Below are 21,043 nucleotides of genomic sequence, written 5' to 3'. Positions count from 1 at the left end.
GATGCCCCAATGAATGATTCCTCCAACGTAAAATCCAGAGGCGCTGGTTACGATAGTCCACGTTATATCCACGGTATAATGTCCACAGCGAAACGTGCAGAATCCAACGTTACGATGACCACATCCAGTCGATGCGTTGAATGACGATTCGCTCAATAATGTTCAGCTAGGAATCCTGCCCGTCACAGCTTTTCCGTAGCAATGTCCGTTGACATTAAAATATGGAGTCTATCTCCAATGTAGGCAAATTAATTATCTGCCGGCAAAATGTCTCCCAGGCCTTATTTCCACAAACATAACAGGTCAGTAGGAAACACAGGACTGACTATAACAAGTCGCTTCAGAGCCAGAAGTGACGTAACTCTCAGAGCAGAGGTGTTGGGTACTCTGCCTACTGCAGAATTTCTCTAGCTTATATACTATCTATTCACCCCCTTCTAGCACATTCTATAACTCTCTCCAACCTGGGGCCACACACCTGAACATACTGGCAAGTCCTAGTTCCAGGAAACCTGGATGACTCACTGCATAACATCATTGCCAAAATTAACTACCAATCACATTGGGCTACAGGGACAGTGCCTCACTCAGCCAAACATGTAAGCACTTCCCAGAACATTCTGGAATGGGTGAAATCATTCTAGATTGAGTGAGCTATAATGTATTTCCTGTTACATGCATGTACTGTATAGCTACATTGTATACCACCTAGAAAATTCTCCACTTATCTGGTCAGCCTGTATGTACTATATCTATACCACATAGAATGTTCTCCATTAATCTGGTCAACCTGTGTACATACACATTAAAACAACCATGCATACAGTACATCATACATGTACATAAATGTGTACATTTGTGACACATGTAATATCATACTACGTTACAATTTTTTTTTTCAAATCGAATGGAACAAGAAATATATCATTGTGGAATTACTTCTAGGTATTTTGTGTACTTGGAATTTTTCTTTTATGATTGTTTTTTTTTTTTTTTTTTACATCACAAGCGCTCTACCCGCGGAACCAAACTCTAAATCTTACACAACCAAAGCGTTTACGAAACTTAAACAGCACTACGAACGTCTGAACATCTCTATTACTTTTCAGAGCCTTGAGAAAAAGAAAAGTAATATGTTTGAGCACAGATCTCTTTATTTTCTTTCCCACCGACGACATAGCATGCAGTCAAATGGGAGTTGCGTTATCAATTAATTCTTCCTCTTTTTCTTGTACTAGTGCCAGAAGAGTATGAAGTTCGTCTTGTAAATGGAGGGAGTGCCAAGGAAGGACGAGTTGAGGTTCGATACAACGGAACGTGGGGCACCGTGTGCGATGACTCCTGGGGTCTAGAAGACGCTCACGTTGTGTGTAGAATGCTTGGCTACCAAGAGGCCACGTCAGCTCCTTGCTGTGCAAGATTTCGACAGGGCTCTGGCGATATCTTACTGGATGATGTGAGCTGTTCTGGAGAAGAAGACAATCTCGCTGATTGTCAGCATCGAGGTTATGGAACTCATAATTGTGTTCATGGAGAAGACGCCGGAGTTGTTTGCAGTTCCGCAGGTATGTGGAGTAGGCGAGCATTCGAGAAACCTAGAAACATATTTTTAAATCTTTGATCTCAATACAAAATACTATCTACCAAATTCCTCATGAGGGCAGGCTGATTTCGCTACAACACGCATTTCCCATAGACATATGCACGAGTATACTCGGGACTCATCGTCAGCGGGATAAGATGTCAACTCGGTAATATCAGTAGAATTACCCGTCTTCGACTTGTCTACCTGACGGTAGTTAAGGAGGCCATAGTACGTTTTGAATGTTGTCACGCCCGTCGTCTGCCTTGAGAAAAGGGTCAGTAGGCACTGATGTTGGTTGCTTTTTTTTACTTTTTCTCAGTTTTGTCTTTTGGCGCTACTAAGCACTGACGAAGTGTTCTCGTTAAAACTATTCCCCTTGTGCCAAACTTGTTAAGGTTCCTACGCAAAGTATCGGAATCTCCTTTCACGTGAGACAGTACAATCTGTCCTTTTTATGTAGTTGTAGAGTCCGTTATGATGTTTGATTCTTTTCTTTCTGGGGCTCGCTGACCCTCTGTAAGGCCCACTGAGCATAGGGGCAGTTCTGGACAGCTTTTTCAATGTGTCAGTAGTCGGTTCTACTGTTTCAGCCCAATGAAACACAGTTTCTTTATACACCATGTACTCATCACCAATGCTCGAGATGCTCAACAGTCATATTGACATAAGGATACTTCTTCAGTGCTTCGTAGTGCCGAATGACACAGCCTAGAGGGACAACACTGGTCTCTTGTACAGTATTACTTGTCAAGTATAACACTATCAGGTTGGTTGTCAGGAGTCGTTCATTGGTGAAACAGAACTCTCACTTAAGACCAGATTCCTTGATTACAGACCCCTTAGCCACGTCTCCTTAAAGCATAATTATTATCAATATGGAATCTCAAGACCTCGATAATGTTGAACTTCTTTACCGGGAACCCCGTCCTTTCAAATGGGATTTTACAGAAGTAATCTACATCAGGACAAACCGACTTTCGACAAAAAAGAGCGGGAGGAGCGGGGGGGGGGGGAGGGCTACAAAGCACAAATTACAAACTACGAATTATTTATTGACCTTCACGTGTTCAAGCCGAAGATTTGTAATTCCATAAGGTTGTCGAAGTCTGTTGAGTTGACTCCAGAAAATATCAGAGGCGACATTTTTTTTTTTGCTATAAAAAGATTAACACCAACTTTAGATGAATTTCCAATACAGATTAGCTTTAACTCTATTACGTCAAACATGTTATATGTTTCAGGAGAGATATCCAATATCAGTATCGTGTGTTACGACCAAAATCACACTGAGAATGATCGCACAAAAGAAACAATCAACTGATGTTCAGGCGGTTTATTAACAGTGATATTGTGGGTACAGACTGGTAATCGGTTTCACATCAGTACAATAATGATCAATAGAAACAATTATAAAACAGTAGTGGAATCACTTACACGCATTACAGCATATTCTTAGTCACGAGGTTCATATAGTAGTCCCTTGGTGATGTCCAAATACGATGTTCGATGCACGGATGAATGGTCCTTGATGCCCCAATGAATGATTCCTCCAACGTAAAATCCAGAGGCGCTGGTTACGATAGTCCACGTTATATCCACGGTATAATGTCCACAGCGAAACGTGCAGAATCCAACGTTACGATGACCACATCCAGTCGATGCGTTGAATGACGATTCGCTCAATAATGTTCAGCTAGGAATCCAGCCCGTCACAGCTTTTCCGTAGCAATGTCCGTTGACATTAAAATATGGAGTCTATCTCCAATGTAGGCAAATTAATTATCTGCCGGCAAAAATGTCTCCCAGGCCTTATCTCCACAAACATAACAGGTCAGTAGGAAACACAGGACTGACTATAACAAGTCGCTTCAGAGCCAGAAGTGACGTAACTCTCAGAGCAGAGGTGTTGGGTACTCTGCCTACTGCAGAATTTCTCTAGCTTATATACTATCTATTCACCCCCTTCTAGCACATTCTATAACTCTCTCCAACCTGGGGCCACACACCTGAACATACTGGCAAGTCCTAGTTCCAGGAAACCTGGATGACTCACTGCATAACATCATTGCCAAAATTAACTACCAATCACATTGGGCTACAGGGACAGTGCCTCACTCAGCCAAACATGTAAGCACTTCCCAGAACATTCTGGAATGGGTGAAATCATTCTAGATTGAGTGAGCTATAATGTATTTCCTGTTACATGCATGTACTGTATAGCTACATTGTATACCACCTAGAAAATTCTCCACTTATCTGGTCAGCCTGTATGTACTATATCTATACCACATAGAATGTTCTCCATTAATCTGGTCAACCTGTGTACATACACATTAAAACAACCATGCATACAGTACATCATACATGTACATAAATGTGTACATTTGTGACACGTGTAATATCATACTACGTTACAATTTTTTTTTTTCAAATCGAATGGAACAAGAAATATATCATTGTGGAATTACTTCTAGGTATTTTGTGTACTTGTAATTTTTCTTTTATGATTGTTTTTTTTTTTTTACATCACAAGCGCTCTACCGGCGGAACCAAACTCTAAATCTTACACAACCAAAGCGTTTACGAAACTTAAACAGCACTACGAACGTCTGAACATCTCTATTACTTTTCAGAGCCTTGAGAAAAAGAAAAGTAATATGTTTGAGCACAGATCTCTTTATTTTCTTTCCCACCGACGACATAGCATGCAGTCAAATGGGAGTTGCGTTATCAATTAATTCTTCCTCTTTTTCTTGTACTAGTGCCAGAAGAGTATGAAGTTCGTCTTGTAAATGGAGGGAGTGCCAAGGAAGGACGAGTTGAGGTTCGATACAACGGAACGTGGGGCACCGTGTGCGATGACTCCTGGGGTCTAGAAGACGCTCACGTTGTGTGTAGAATGCTTGGCTACCAAGAGGCCACGTCAGCTCCTTGCTGCGCGAGATTTGGACAGGGCTCTGGCGATATCTTACTGGATGATGTGAGCTGTTCTGGAAACGAAGACAACCTAGCTGACTGCCAGCATCGTGAATTTGGAACTCATAATTGTGCTCATGGAGAAGACGCCGGAGTTGTTTGCCGTCCCACAGGTATATTGACGTAGGCAACAGAAATGTGTGTTTTTTGTATCAAGTTAGAGGACAATTACCTAAAAATGTCAAAATTTGTTTACTTTTTACATTATTTCATGAATTCAATTTCAAATTATGAAGAAAAAAAAATGTGCATCATGTGTGGCCTCTCTTCCCTAAACGTTGTGAACTTGTGATGTTTGTATTGCATGCTGTTATAACTCTGATGGAATGAGCACTGTATGTCCAATTATGTGAGAAGACATTCTTGTAATAAATATCAATATTGTGTATTACTGCATGTTATGATTGCGTAAATTTTGCATTCAAAGTAAACAGAATAGGCCTCTTTCGTGGCACTACTTCTCCATACAATGGTATGTTGTGACATTCTATTACGTGTTATAATCACTTAATTTCTTTATACTCTACCGTTATAATAAAGTAACCAGAGAGTAAAATGCAACAAAAGAAATTTTACATTTTCTAATATCTGAAGTTTAAAAGAGCAAGTGTTGTCACATAAAGATTTCTATTTCTTTAAAGATTGACATTCAACGTTAAACTGAAGTAAGAGGGAGTTGTACTGTTCCCCGATTCTACTTATTTTTCTTGTACTATTGCCAGCAGAGTATGAAGTTCGTCTTGTGGATGGAGGGAGTGCCAATGAAGGGCGAGTTGAGGTTCGGTACAACGGAACGTGGGGCACCGTGTGTGACGACTCCTGGGGTCTAGAAGACGCTAACGTTGTGTGTAGAATGCTTGGTTACCAAGAGGCCGCGGAAGCTCCTTGCTGCGCGAGATTTGGACAGGGCTCTGGCGATATCTTACTGGATGATGTAAGCTGTTCTGGAAACGAAGACAACCTAGCTGACTGTCAGCATCGTGAATTTGGAACTCATAACTGCGGACATGTAGAAGACGCCGGAGTTGCTTGTAGTTCCACAGGTATGGTGGAGTAGGCGAACATACAAGAAACCCGAAAATAGTTCTAAACCTTCGATCTCAATACAAATGTTAACCACCGAATTCCCGTTGTTGAAGAAAGACTGATTTTGTAACAACACGCATTTCCAATTGCAGACACTTGCCCAAATATACCATCGACCCGTCCTCAACGGAATAAGATGTCAGCTCTAAAGTCTTTATCAATAGAATGGCATGTCAGAAAAGAGGCGGAGCTGGAATATCTGTGTTCAATGAATCTGTTCCTAATTGAAACGAACGTTCTGTTTCACCAATGAACGATTCGTGACATGCACCTTTAATTACCTTCATTTTGAAATAATCCTGTACAAGGGATCAGTGATATCTTTTTTCTCAGTTTTGACTTTTGTCACTACTAGGCACTGACGAAGTGTCCTAGTGGCTAGTGGGGTAAGGTTATTCCCCTTGTATCAAACTTGTTAAGTTTCCTCCGCAAAGCATCGGTCCTTTTGATATAGTTGCGGAGTCTGTTATGATGTTGGACTATTTTCTTTGTAGGGCTGTGTGACCCTGAGGAACGCCCAATTGACCATAGCCTCAGTCCTGAAGAGCTTTTTTGATTTGTCAGTAGTCGGTTCTTACCGTTTTAACCGAATTAAACACAGTTTGTGAAATACACCATGTACTCATCACCAATGCTCAGGAGCATGATTAGATTAGAAAACGAGATGCTCGTCAATGTGGATTGGTTTGAATCAGACAAGTTGACATAAGGATACTTCGTCAGTGCTTCGAAGGGCCGATTGACACAACATAGAGGGCAACACAGGTCTCTTGTACATGGCTACTTACCAAGTAAAACAAAACCAGGATGATTGTCAGGAATCGTCCATTAGTAAAACAGAACTCTCACTTAGGACTAGATTTCTTGAACACAGACGCCCTAGCACCTCCTCTAAACATAATAATCTCTGTCAAATCTCAAGACCACCTCATGGACCTAGAAATTGTGCAAAGTTCTGGAGCGGGAAACTTTATACTTTGAAAGTGGAGCTCACAGAAGTAACCTACGTCAGGCCATACCAACTTTCCCTAAACAAAGACTCGAAATGGGAGGGGGGGGGGGGTCTACAAAGTACAAACTACCATTAACTCCTATAAGCTTATCTACATTCTGATGATCAAGCCGAAGATGGGTCTGTTTCGTTAACACCTAAAAATATCAGAGTTTAAATTTTCTGTTGTTGAAATTATAAGATTAACCCCAATTTTCGATGAATTTCCAAGAGAGAGAAGCTGTAAATCTTTTACGTGAAACATAATGTATTTTATTGGTGAATTGTTATGGCAAATCAATATATACTGCTAACATATAAAGTCATGATAATTTTGATATCACAATGTAATGGATCAAGAAATGCATCATATGTGGTACTATTTCTTGGTATTTAATGGTATTGTACTTGTGATCCCCCCCCCCTTTTTTTTGTTGGACATGACAGTCGCCCTACGCTCGGCGTGAACTCTGAATCTTACCGAACTAAAGCGTTAATGAAAGTTACATGGATAAAAAGAAAGTTTGAACTCTTTATTTCTTTTGAGATTCTCGGGAAAAATAAAGAAATATGTTTGAGCACAGATCTCCTTATTTTTTTTTCCAGCGGTGAGATAGCATGCAGTCAAGGAGGAATTGTGTTAGAGACTAATTCTTCTTCTTTTTCGTGTACAAGTACCAGCAGAGTATGAAGTTCGTCTTGTAGATGGAGGGAGTGCCAGCGAAGGACGAGTTGAGGTCCGGAACAACGGAGAGTGGGGCACCGTGTGTGACGACTCCTGGGGTCTAGAAGACGCTAACGTTGTGTGCAGAATGCTTGGTTACCAAGAGGCCTCGGAAGCTCCTTGCTGCGCGAGATTTGGACAGGGCTCTGGCGATATCTTACTGGATGATGTGAGCTGTTCTGGAAGCGAAGACAACCTAGCAGACTGTCAGCATCGTGAATTTGGAAGTCATAACTGCGGACATGTAGAAGACGCCGGAGTTGTCTGTAGTTCCGGAGGTATGGTGGAGTAGGCGAATATACAAGAAACCCGAAAATAGATCTAAACCTTCGATCTAAATAGAAACGTTAACCACCGAATTCCCATTGTTGAAGGCAGGCTGATTTCGTAACAATACGCATTTCCAATTGCAGACACTTGCCCAAATATACCAGGGACCCGTCCTCACCAGGATAAGATGTCAGCTCTATAGTCCCTATCCGTAGAATGACCCGTCAGAAAAGAAGCGGAGCTGGAACGTCTGTGTTCAGTGAATCTGTTCCGAATTGAAACGAACGTTCTGTTTGACCAATGAACGATTCGTTACGTGCACCTTTAATTATCCTCATTTTTGACATAATCCTGTACAAGGGATCAGTGATATCTTTCTTCTCAGCTTTGACTTTCGTCACTACTAGGCATTGACGAAGTGTCCTAGTGGCTAGAGGGGTAAGGTTATTCCCCTTGTATCAAACTTGTTAAGTTTCCTCCGCAAAGCATCGGTCCTTTTGATATAGTTGTGGAGTCTGTTATCATGTTGGACTATTTTCTTTGTAGGGCTGTGTGACCATGAGGAACTCCCAATTGAGCATAGCCTCAGTCCTGGAGAGCTTTATTGATTTGTCAGTAGTCGGTTCTTACCGTTTTAACCGAATTAAACACAGTTTTTGAAATACACCATGAACTCATCACCAATGCTCAAGAGAATGATTAGATTAGAAAACGCGACGCTGGTCAATGTGGATTGGTTTGAATCAGACAAGTTGACATCAGGATACTTCGTTAGTGCTTCGAAGGGCCGACTGACACAACATAGAGGGCAACACAAGTCTCTTGTACAGGGTTACTTACCAAGTAAAACAAAACAAGGATAATTTCAGGAATCGTCCATTAGTAAAACAGAACTCTCACTTAGGACTAGATTTCTTGAACACAGACGCCCTAGCACCTCCTCTAAACATAATAATCTCTGTCAAATCTCAAGACCACCTCATAGACCTAGATAATGTGCAAATTTCCGGAGCGATAAACTTTATACTTTGAAAGTGAAGCACAGAAGATTGAAGTAACCTAAATCAGGACATAATCCCTCAACAAAGACGAGAAATGGGGGGGGGGGGGGGAGGGTCTACAAAGCCAAGCTACTATTAACTCCTATAAGCACATCTACATTTGGATGATTATGCCGAAGATGGGTCATTCCGTAAGGTTGACGAAGTCTGTTACGTTAACACCAAAAAATATCAGAGTTTAAGTTTTCTGTTGTTGAGATTAAAAGAGTAACCCTAATTTTTGATGAATTTCCAAGAGCGAGAAGCTGTAAGTCTTTTACGTGAATTATGATGTATTTTATGGGTGAATTGTTATCGCAAATCAATATCTGCTGCTAATATATTAAGTCATGATAATTTTGATTTCACAATGTAATTGATCAAGAAATGAATCATATGTGGTACTCTTTCTTGGTATTTTGTGGTATTGTACTTGTGATCCCTTTCTTGTTGTTGTTGTTGTTGTTGGACGTGACAGTCGCCCTACGCTCGGTGCGAAACTCTAAATCTTAAAGAACTAAAGCATTAATGAAAGTTACATGGCTAAAAAGAAAGTCTGAACTCTTTATTTCTTTTGAGATTCTCGGGAAAAATAAGGAAATATGTATGAGCACAGATCTCCTTATTTTGTTTTTTTCCAGCGGTGACATAGCATGCAGTCAAGGAGGAGTTGCGTTAAATACTAATTCTTCTTCTTTTTCGTGTACAAGTGCCATCAGAGTATGAAGTTCGTATTGTGGGTGGAGGGAGTGCCAATGAGGGACGAGTTGAGGTCCGGAACAACGGAGAGTGGGGCACCGTGTGTGACGACTCCTGGGGTATAGATGACGCTAACGTTGTGTGTAGAATGCTTGGTTACCAAGAGGCCTTGGAAGCTCCTTGTTGCGCGAGATTTGGACAGGGCTCTGGCGAAATCTTACTGGATGATGTGAGCTGTTCTGGAAACGAAGACAACCTAGCTGACTGTCAGCATCGTGAATTTGGAACTCATAACTGCGGACATGTAGAAGACGCCGGAGTTGTTTGTAGTTCCGGAGGTATGGTGTAGTAGGCGAACATACAAGAAACCCGAAAATAGTTCTAACCCTGCGATCTCAATACAAATGTTAACTACCGAATTCCCGTTGTTGAAGACTGGCTGAGTTTGTAACAATACGCATCCTCCGCTGCAGACACTTGCCCAACTATGCTAGGGACCCGTCCTCAACGGGATATGATGTCAGCTCTAAAGTCTGTGTCAGTAGAATGACCCGTCAAAAAAGAGGTGAAGCTGAAATATCTGTGTTTAATGAATCTGTTCCTAATTAAAACAAACGTTCTGTTACGCCAATGAACGATTCCTGGCATGCACCTTACTTCCTTTTTGAAGTAATCCTGTACAAGGGATCAGTGATATCTTTCTTCTCAGTTTTGACTTTCGTCACTACTATGCACTGACAAAGTGTCCTAGTGGCTAGTGGGGTAAGGCTATTCCCCTTGTGCCAAACTTGTTAAGTTTCCTCTTGAAAGCAACGGAATCCCCTTTCACGTGAGGCAGTATAATCTGTCCTTTTGATATAATTGTGGAGTCTGTTATCATGTTGGACTATTTTCTTTCTAGGGCTGTGCGACCATGAGGAATGCTCACTGAGCACAGCCGCAGTAATTCTGAAGAGCATTTTTGATTTGTCAGTAGTCGGTACTTACTGTTTCAGCTCCATGAAGCACTGTTTGTTTATACACCATATACTCATCACCAATGCTCAAGAGAATGATTAGATTAGAAAACTAGATGCTGGTCAGTGTGGGTTGGTTTGAATCAGACAAGTTGACATAAGGATACTTCGTTAGTGCTTCGAAGGGCCGACTGACACAACATAGAGGGCAACACAAGTCTCTTGTACAGGGTTACTTAACAAGTAAAACAAAACAAGGATAATTTCAGGAATCGTCCATTAGTAAAACAGAACTCTCACTTAGGACTAGATTTCTTGAACACAGACGCCCTAGCACCTCCTCTAAACATAATAATCTCTGTCAAATCTCAAGACCACCTCATAGACCTAGATAATGTGCAAATTTCCGGAGCGATAAACTTTATACTTTGAAAGTGAAGCACAGAAGATTGAAGTAACCTAAATCAGGACATAATCCCTCAACAAAGACGAGAAATGGGGGGGGGGAGGGTCTACAAAGGCAAGCTACTATTAACTCCTATAAGCACATCTACATTTGGATGATTATGCCGAAGATGGGTCATTCCGTAAGGTTGACGAAGTCTGTTACGTTAACACCTATAAATATCAGTTTAAGTTTTCTGTTGTTGAGATTAAAAGAGTAACCCTAATTTTTGATGAATTTCCAAGAGCGAGAAGCTGTAAGTCTTTTACGTGAATTATGATGTATTTTATGGGTGAATTGTTATCGCAAATCAATATCTGCTGCTAATATATTAAGTCATGATAATTTTGATTTCACAATGTAATTGATCAAGAAATGAATCATATGTAATAATCTTTCTTGGTATTTTGTGGTATTGTACTTGTGATCCCTTTCTTCTTGTTGTTGTTGTTGGACGTGACAGTCGCCCTACGCTCGGCGCGAAACTCTAAATCTTAAAGAACTAAAGCATTAATGAAAGTTACATGGCTAAAAAGAAAGTCTGAACTCTTTATTTCTTTTGAGATTCTCGGGAAAAATAAGGAAATATGTATGAGCACAGATCTCCTTATTTTGTTTTTTCCAGCGGTGACATAGCATGCAGTCAAGGAGGAGTTGCGTTAAATACTAATTCTTCTTCTTTTTCGTGTACAAGTGCCATCAAAGTATGAAGTTCGTATTGTGGGTGGAGGGAGTGCCAATGAGGGACGAGTTGAGGTCCGGAACAACGGAGAGTGGGGCACCGTGTGTGACGATTCCTGGGGTATAGATGACGCTAACGTTGTGTGTAGAATGCTTGGTTACCAAGAGGCCTTGGAAGCTCCTTGCGCGAGATTTGGACAGGGCTCTGGCGAAATCTTACTGGATGATGTGAGCTGTTCTGGAAACGAAGACAACCTAGCTGACTGTCAGCATCGTGAATTTGGAACTCATAACTGCGGACATGTAGAAGACGCCGGAGTTGTTTGTAGTTCCGGAGGTATGGTGTAGTAGGCGAACATACAAGAAACCCGAAAATAGTTCTAACCCTGCGATCTCAATACAAATGTTAACTACCGAATTCCCGTTGTTGAAGACTGGCTGAGTTTGTAACAATACGCATCCTCCGCTGCAGACACTTGCCCAACTATGCTAGGGACCCGTCCTCAACGGGATATGATGTCAGCTCTAAAGTCTGTGTCAGTAGAATGGCCCGTCAAAAAAGAGGTGAAGCTGAAATATCTGTGTTTAATGAATCTGTTCCTAATTAAAACAAACGTTCTGTTATACCAATGAACGATTCCTGGCATGCACCTTACTTCCTTTTTGAAGTAATCCTGTACAAGGGATCAGTGATATCTTCTCAGTTTTGACTTTCGTCACTACTATGCACTGACAAAGTGTCCTAGTGGCTAGTGGGGTAAGGCTATTCCCCTTGTGCCAAACTTGTTAAGTTTCCTCTTGAAAGCAACGGAATCCCCTTTCACGTGAGGCAGTATAATCTGTCCTTTTGATGTAATTGTGGAGTCTGTTATCATGTTGGACTATTTTCTTTCTAGGGCTGTGCGACCATGAGGAATGCTCACTGAGCACAGCCGCAGTAATTCTGAAGAGCATTTTTGATTTGTCAGTAGTCGGTACTTACTGTTTCAGCTCCATGAAGCACTGTTTGTTTATACACCATATACTCATCACCAATGCTCAAGAGAATGATTAGATTAGAAAACTAGATGCTGGTCAGTGTGGGTTGGTTTGAATCAGACAAGTTGACATAAGGATACTTCGTCAGTGCTTCGAGGGGCCGATTGACACAACATAGAGGGCAACACAGGTCTCTTGCACAGGGTTACTTGCCAATTAAGACAAAACCAGGATGATTGTCATGAATCGTCCATTAGTAAAAAAGAACTCTCACTTAGGACTAGATTTCTTGAACACAGACGCCCTAGCACCTCCTCTAAACATAATAATCTCTGTCAAATCTCAAGACCACCTCATGGACCTAGATAATGTGCAAAGTTCTGGAGCGGGAAGCTTTATACTTTGAAAGTGGAGCTCACAGAAGTAACCTACATCAGGACATACAGACTTTCCCTCAACAAAGACTAGAAATGGGAGTGGGGGGGGGGTCTACAAAGTACAAATATACTAACTCCTATAAGCTTATCTGCATTGGGATGATTAAGCCGAAGATGTGTCATTCCGTAAGGTTGACGAAATCTGTTACGTTAACACCTAAAAATATCAGAGTTGAAGTTTTCTGTTGTTGAGATTAAAAGATTAACCCCAATTTTTGATGACTTTCGAAGGGAGAGAAGCTGTAACTCTTTTACGAGAAACACGATGTATTCTATGGGTGAATTGTTATCGCAAATTAGTATCTACTGCAAACATATTAAGTCATGATAATTTTGATTTCAAAATGTAATGAATCAAGAAATGCATCATATGGAGTACTCTTTCTTGGTATTTTGTGGTATTGTACTTGTGATCCTTTCTTTGTTGGAGAAGACAGTCGCCCTACTCTCGGCGCGAAACTCTACATCTTACCAAACTAAAGCGTTAATGAAAGTTACATGGCTAAAAAGAAAGTCTGAACTCTTTATTCCTTTTGAGATTCTCGGGGAAATATAACGAAATATGTTTGGGCACAAATCTCCTTATTTTGTTTTTTTTTCCAGCGGTGACATAGCATGCAGTCGGGGAGGAGTTGTGTTAGAGACTAATTCTTCTTCTTTTTCGTGTACAAGTGCCAGCAGAGTATGAAGTTCGTCTTGTGGGTGGAAGGAGTGCCAATGAGGGACGAGTTGAGGTCCGGAACAACGGAGAGTGGGGCACCGTGTGTGACGACTCCTGGGGTCTAGAAGACGCTAACGTTGTGTGCAGAATGCTTGGTTACCAAGAGGCCTCGGAAGCTCCTTGCTGCGCGAGATTTGGACAGGGCTCTGGCGATATCTTACTGGATGATGTGAGCTGTTCTGGAAACGAAGACAACCTAGCAGACTGTCAGCATCGTGAATTTGGAACTCATAACTGCGGACATGTAGAAGACGCCGGAGTTGTTTGTAGTTCCGGAGGTATGGTGTAGTAGGCGAACATACAGGAAACCCGAAAATAGTTCTAAACCTTCGATCTCAATTCAAATGTTAACTACCGAATTCCCGTTGTTGATGAGTTTGTAACAATACGCATTCTCCACAGCAGACACTTGCCCAAATATGCTAGGGACCCGTCCTCAACGGGATATGATGTCAGCTCTAAAGTTTTTGTCAGTAGAATGACCCGTCAGAAAAGAGGCGAAGCTGGAATGTCTGTGTTCAATGAATCTGCTCCTAATTGAAACCAACGTTCTGTTACACCAATGAACGATTCGTGGCATGCACCTTACTTCCTTTTTGAAGTAATCCTGTACAAGGGATCAGTGATATCTTTCTTCTCAGCTTTGACTTTCATCACTACGATGCACTGATAAAGTGTCCTAGTGGCAAGTGGGGTAAGGTTATTCCCCTTGTATCAAACTTGTTAAGTTTCCTCTTGAAAGCAACGGAATCCCCTTTCACGTGAGGCAGTATAATCTGTCCTACTGATATAGTTGTGGAGTCTGTTATCATGTTGGACTATCTTTTTTGTAGGGCTGTGCGACCCTGAGGAATGCTCACTGAGCATAGCCGCAGTAACTCTGGAGAGCCTTTTTGATTTGTCAGCAGACGGTACTTATTATTTTAGCTCCATGAAGCACTCTATGTTTATACTCCATATACTCATCACCAATGCTCAAGAGAATGATAAGGTTAGAAAACGAGATGTTGGTCAGCGTGGGTTTGTTTGAATCAGACAAGTTGACATAAGGATACTTCGTCAGTGCTTCGAGGGGCCGATTGACACAACATAGAGGGCAACACAGGTCTCTTGTACAGGGTTACTTACCAAGTAAAACAAAACCAGGATGATTGTCAGGAATCGTCCATTAGTAAAACAGAACTCTCACTTAGGACTAGATTTCTTGAACACTGACGCCCTAGCACCTCTTCTAAACATAATAATCTCTGTCAAATCTCAAGACCACCTCATGGACCTAGATAATGTGCAAAGTTCTGGAGCGGGAAACTTTATACTTTGAAAGTGGAGCTCACAGAAGTAACCTACATCAGGACATACCAACTTTCCCTAAACAAAGACTCGAAATGGGAGTGTGGGGGGGGGGGGGTCTACAAAGTACAAACTACCATTAACTCCTCTAAGCTTATCTACATTCTGATGATCAAGCCGAAGATGGGTCTGTTTCGTTAACACCTAAAAATATCAGAGTTTAAGTTTTCTGTTGTTGAAATTATAAGATTAACCCCAATTTTTGATGAATTTCCAAGAGAGAGAAGCTGTAAATCTTTAACGTGAAACATGATGTATTTTATGGGTGAATTGTTATGGCAAATCAATATATACTGTTAACATATAAAGTCATGATAATTTTCATATCACAATGAAAAGGATCAAGAAATGCATCATATGTGGTACTATTTCCTGGTATTTTATGGTATTGTACTTGTGATCCCCCCCCCCTTTTTTTTTGTTGGACATGGCAGTCGCCCTACGCTCTTCGTGAACTCTAAATCTTACCGAACTAAAGCGTTAATGAAAGTTACATGGATAAAAAGAAAGTTTGAACTCTTTATTTCTTTTGAGATTCTCGGGAAAAATAAAGAAATATGTTTGAGCACAGATCTCCTTATGTTTTTTCCAGCGGTGAGATAGCATGCAGTCAAGGAGGAATTGTTTTAGAGACTAATTCTTCTTCTTTTTCGTGTACAAATACCAGCAGAGTATGAAGTTCGTCTTGTGGATGGAGGGAGTGCCAGCGAAGGACGAGTTGAGGTCCGGAACAACGGAGAGTGGGGCACCGTGTGTGACGACTCCTGGGGTCTAGAAGACGCTAACGTTGTGTGCAGAATGCTTGGTTACCAAGAGGCCTCGGAAGCTCCTTGCTGCGCGAGATTTGGACAGGGCTCTGGCGATATCTTACTGGATGATGTGAGCTGTTCTGGAAGCGAAGACAACCTAGCAGACTGTCAGCATCGTGAATTTGGAAGTCATAACTGCGGACATGGAGAAGACGCCGGAGTTGTCTGTAGTTCCGGAGGTATGGTGGAGTAGGCGAATATACAGAAAACCCGAAAATAGATCTAAACCTTCGATCTAAATAGAAACGTTAACCACCGAATTCCCGTTGTTGAAGGCAGGCTGATTTCGTAACAATACGCATTTCCCCTTGCAGACACTTGCCCAAATATACCAGGGACCCGTCCTCACCAGGATAAGATGTCAGCTCTACAGTCCCTATCCGTAGAATGACCCGTCAGAAAAGAAGCGGAGCTGGAACGTCTGTGTTCAATGAATCTGTTCCGAATTGAAACGAACGTTCTGTTTGACCAATGAACGATTCGTTACATGCACCTTTAATTATCTTCATTTTTGACATAATCCTGTACAAGGGATCAGTGATATCTTTCTTCTCAGTTTTGACTTTCGTCACTACTAGGCATTGACGAAGTGTCCTAGTGGGTAGAGGGGTAAGGTTATTCCCCTTGTATCAAACTTGTTAAGTTTCCTCCGCAAAGCATCAGTCCTTTTGATATAGTTGTGGAGTCTGTTATGATGTTGGACTATTTTCTTTGTAGGGCTGTGTGACCATGAGGAACTCCCAATTGAGCATAGCCTCAGTCCTGAAGAGCTTTATTGATTTGTCAGTAGTCGGTTCTTACCGTTTTAACCGAATTAAACACAGTTTGTGAAATACACCATGTACTCATCACCAATGCTCAAGAGATTGATTAGATTAGAAAACGGGATGCTGGTCAATGTGGATTGGTTTGAATCAGACAAGGTGACATAAGAATACTTCGTCAGTGCTTCGAAGGGCCGATTGACACAACATAGAGGGCAACACCGGTCTCTTGTACAGGGTTAATTGCCAAGTAAAACAAAAGCAGGATGATTGTCAGGAATCGTCCATCAGTAAAAAAAGAACTCTCACTTAGGACTAGATTTCTTGAACACAGACGCCCTGGCACCTCCTCTAAACATAATAATCTCTGTCAAATCTCAAGACCACCTCATGGACCTAGATAATGTGCAAAGTTCTGGAGCGGGAAACTTTATACTTTGAAAGTGGAGCTCACAGAAGTAGCCTACGTCAGGCCACACCAACTTTCCCTAAACAAAGACTCGAAATGGGAGGGGGGGGGGGGGGGTCTACAAAGTACAAACTACCATTAACTCCTATAAGCTTATCTACATTCTGATGATCAAGCCGAAGATGGGTCTGTTTCGTTAACACCTAAAAATATCAGAGTATAAGTTTTCTGTTGTTGAAATTATAAGATTAACCCCAATTTTTGATGAATTTCCCAGAGAGAGAAACTGTAAATCTTTTACGTGAAACATGATGTATTTCATGGGTGAATTGTTATGGCAAATCAATATATACTGTTAACATATAAAGTCATGATAATTTTCATATCACAATGAAAAGGATCAAGAAATGCATCATATGTGGTACTATTTCTTGGTATTTTATGGTATTGTACTTGTGATCCCCCCCCCTTTTTTTTTGTTGGACATGGCAGTCGCCCTACGCTCTTCGTGAACTCTAAATCTTACCGAACTAAAGCGTTAATGAAAGTTACATGGATAAAAAGAAAGTTTGAACTCTTTATTTCTTTTGAGATTCTCGGGAAAAATAAAGAAATATGTTTGAGCACAGATCTCCTTATTTTTTTTCCAGCGGTGAGGTAGCATGCAGTCAAGGAGGAATTGTGTTAGAAACTAATTCTTCTTCTTTTTCGTGTACAAATACCAGCAGAGTATGAAGTTCGTCTTGTGGATGGAGGGAGTGCCAGCGAAGGACGAGTTGAGGTCCGGAACAACGGAGAGTGGGGCACCGTGTGTGACGACTCCTGGGGTCTAGAAGACGCTAACGTTGTGTGCAGAATGCTTGGTTACCAAGAGGCCTCGGAAGCTCCTTGCTGCGCGAGATTTGGACAGGGCTCTGGCGATATCTTACTGGATGATGTGAGCTGTTCTGGAAGCGAAGACAACCTAGCAGACTGTCAGCATCGTGAATTCGGAAGTCATAACTGCGGACATGGAGAAGACGCCGGAGTTGTCTGTAGTTCCGGAGGTATGGTGGAGTAGGCGAATATACAAGAAACCCGAAAATAGATCTAAACCTTCGATCTAAATAGAAACGTTAACCACCGAATTCCCGTTGTTGAAGGCAGGCTGATTTCGTAACAATACGCATTTCCCCTTGCAGACACTTGCCCAAATATACCAGGGACCCGTCCTCACCAGGATAAGATGTCAGCTCTACAGTCCCTATCCGTAGAATGACCCGTCAGAAAAGAAGCGGAGCTGGAACGTCTGTGTTCAATGAATCTGTTCCGAATTGAAACGAACGTTCTGTTTGACCAATGAACGATTCGTTACATGCACCTTTAATTATCTTCATTTTTGACATAATCCTGTACAAGGGATCAGTGATATCTTTCTTCTCAGTTTTGACTTTCGTCACTACTAGGCATTGACGAAGTGTCCTAGTGGGTAGAGGGTAAGGTTATTCCCCTTGTATCAAACTTGTTAAGTTTCCTCCGCAAAGCATCAGTCCTTTTGATATAGTTGTGGAGTCTGTTATGATGTTGGACTATTTTCTTTGTAGGGCTGTGTGACCATGAGGAACTCCCAATTGAGCATAGCCTCAGTCCTGAAGAGCTTTATTGATTTGTCAGTAGTCGGTTCTTACCGTTTTAACCGAATTAAACACAGTTTGTGAAATACACCATGTACTCATCACCAATGCTCAAGAGATTGATTAGATTAGAAAACGGGATGCTGGTCAATGTGGATTGGTTTGAATCAGACAAGGTGACATAAGAATACTTCGTCAGTGCTTCGAAGGGCCGATTGACACAACATAGAGGGCAACACCGGTCTCTTGTACAGGGTTAATTGCCAAGTAAAACAAAAGCAGGATGATTGTCAGGAATCGTCCATCAGTAAAAAAAGAACTCTCACTTAGGACTAGATTTCTTGAACACAGACGCCCTGGCACCTCCTCTAAACATAATAATCTCTGTCAAATCTCAAGACCACCTCATGGACCTAGATAATGTGCAAAGTTCTGGAGCGGGAAACTTTATACTTTGAAAGTGGAGCTCACAGAAGTAGCCTACGTCAGGCCACACCAACTTTCCCTAAACAAAGACTCGAAATGGGAGGGGGGGGGGGGGTCTACAAAGTACAAACTACCATTAACTCCTATAAGCTTATCTACATTCTGATGATCAAGCCGAGGATGGGTCTGTTTCGTTAACACCTAAAAATATCAGAGTATAAGTTTTCTGTTGTTGAAATTATAAGATTAACCCCAATTTTTGATGAATTTCCCAGAGAGAGAAGCTGTAAATCTTTTACGTGAAACATGATGTATTTCATGGGTGAATTGTTATGGCAAATCAATATATACTGTTAACATATAAAGTCATGATAATTTTCATATCACAATGAAAAGGATCAAGAAATGCATCATATGTGGTACTATTTCTTGGTATTTTATGGTATTGTACTTGTGATCCCCCCCCCCCCTTTTTTTTTGTTGGACATGGCAGTCGCCCTACGCTCTTCGTGAACTCTAAATCTTACCGAACTAAAGCGTTAATGAAAGTTACATGGATAAAAAGAAAGTTTGAACTCTTTATTTCTTTTGAGATTCTCGGGAAAAATAAAGAAATATGTTTGAGCACAGATCTCCTTATTTTTTTTCCAGCGGTGAGGTAGCATGCAGTCAAGGAGGAATTGTGTTAGAAACTAATTCTTCTTCTTTTTCGTGTACAAATACCAGCAGAGTATGAAGTTCGTCTTGTGGATGGAGGGAGTGCCAGCGAAGGACGAGTTGAGGTCCGGAACAACGGAGAGTGGGGCACCGTGTGTGACGACTCCTGGGGTCTAGAAGACGCTAACGTTGTGTGCAGAATGCTTGGTTACCAAGAGGCCTCGGAAGCTCCTTGCTGCGCGAGATTTGGACAGGGCTCTGGCGATATCTTACTGGATGATGTGAGCTGTTCTGGAAGCGAAGACAACCTAGCAGACTGTCAGCATCGTGAATTCGGAAGTCATAACTGCGGACATGGAGAAGACGCCGGAGTTGTCTGTAGTTCCGGAGGTATGGTGGAGTAGGCGAATATACAAGAAACCCGAAAATAGATCTAAACCTTCGATCTAAATAGAAACGTTAACCACCGAATTCCCGTTGTTGAAGGCAGGCTGATTTCGTAACAATACGCATTTCCCCTTGCAGACACTTGCCCAAATATACCAGGGACCCGTCCTCACCAGGATAAGATGTCAGCTCTACAGTCCCTATCCGTAGAATGACCCGTCAGAAAAGAAGCGGAGCTGGACGTCTGTGTTCGATGAATCTGTTCCGAATTGAAACGAACGTTCTGTTTGACCAATGAACGCTTCGTTACATGCACCTTTAATTATCTTCATTTTGACATAATTCTGTACAAGGGATCAGTGATATCTTTCTTCTCACTTTTGACTTTCGTCACTACTAGGCATTGACGAAGTGTCCTAGTGGCTAGAGGGGTAAGGTTCTTCCCCTTGTATCAAACTTGTTAAGTTTCCTCCGCAAAGCATCGGTCCTTTTGATATAGTTGTGGAGTCTGTTATGATGTTGGACTATTTTCTTTGTAGGGCTGTGTGACCATGAGGAACTCCCAATTGAGCATAGCCTCAGTCTTGAAGAGCTTTATTGATTTGTCAGTAGTCGGTTCTTACCGTTTTAACCGAATTAAACACAGTTTGTGAAATACACCATGTACTCATCACCAATGCTCAAGAGAATGATTAGATTAGAAAATGGGATGCTGGTCAATGTGGATTGGTTTGAATCAGACAAGGTGACATAAGAATACTTCGTCAGTGCTTCGAAGGGCCGATTGACACAACATAGAGGGCAACACAGGTCTCTTGTACAGGGTTAATTGCCAAGTAAAACAAAACCAGGATGATTGTCAGGAATCGTCCATTAGTAAAAAAGAACTCTCACTTAGGACTAGATTTCTTGAACACAGACGTCCTAGCACCTCCTCTAAACATAATAATCTCTGTCAAATCTCAAGACCACCTCATGGACCTAGATAATGTGCAAAGTTCTGGAGCGGGAACTTTATACTTTGAAAGTGGAGCTCACA

General features: G+C 41.6%; 1 pseudogene; it reads left to right on the top strand.

Annotated features, from left to right (window-relative positions):
• Positions 1-21,043, top strand: part of LOC140235791 (scavenger receptor cysteine-rich domain-containing protein DMBT1-like) — a 36,913-nt pseudogene that overhangs the window by 4,590 nt on the left and 11,280 nt on the right.

This window comes from Diadema setosum, chromosome 12 (assembly GCF_964275005.1).
Source record: "Diadema setosum chromosome 12, eeDiaSeto1, whole genome shotgun sequence".
Taxonomy (NCBI): Eukaryota; Metazoa; Echinodermata; class Echinoidea; order Diadematoida; family Diadematidae; genus Diadema; species Diadema setosum.
Note: the sequence above shows the minus strand (reverse complement) of the source record. Positions and strands in the feature narration are given on the sequence as shown.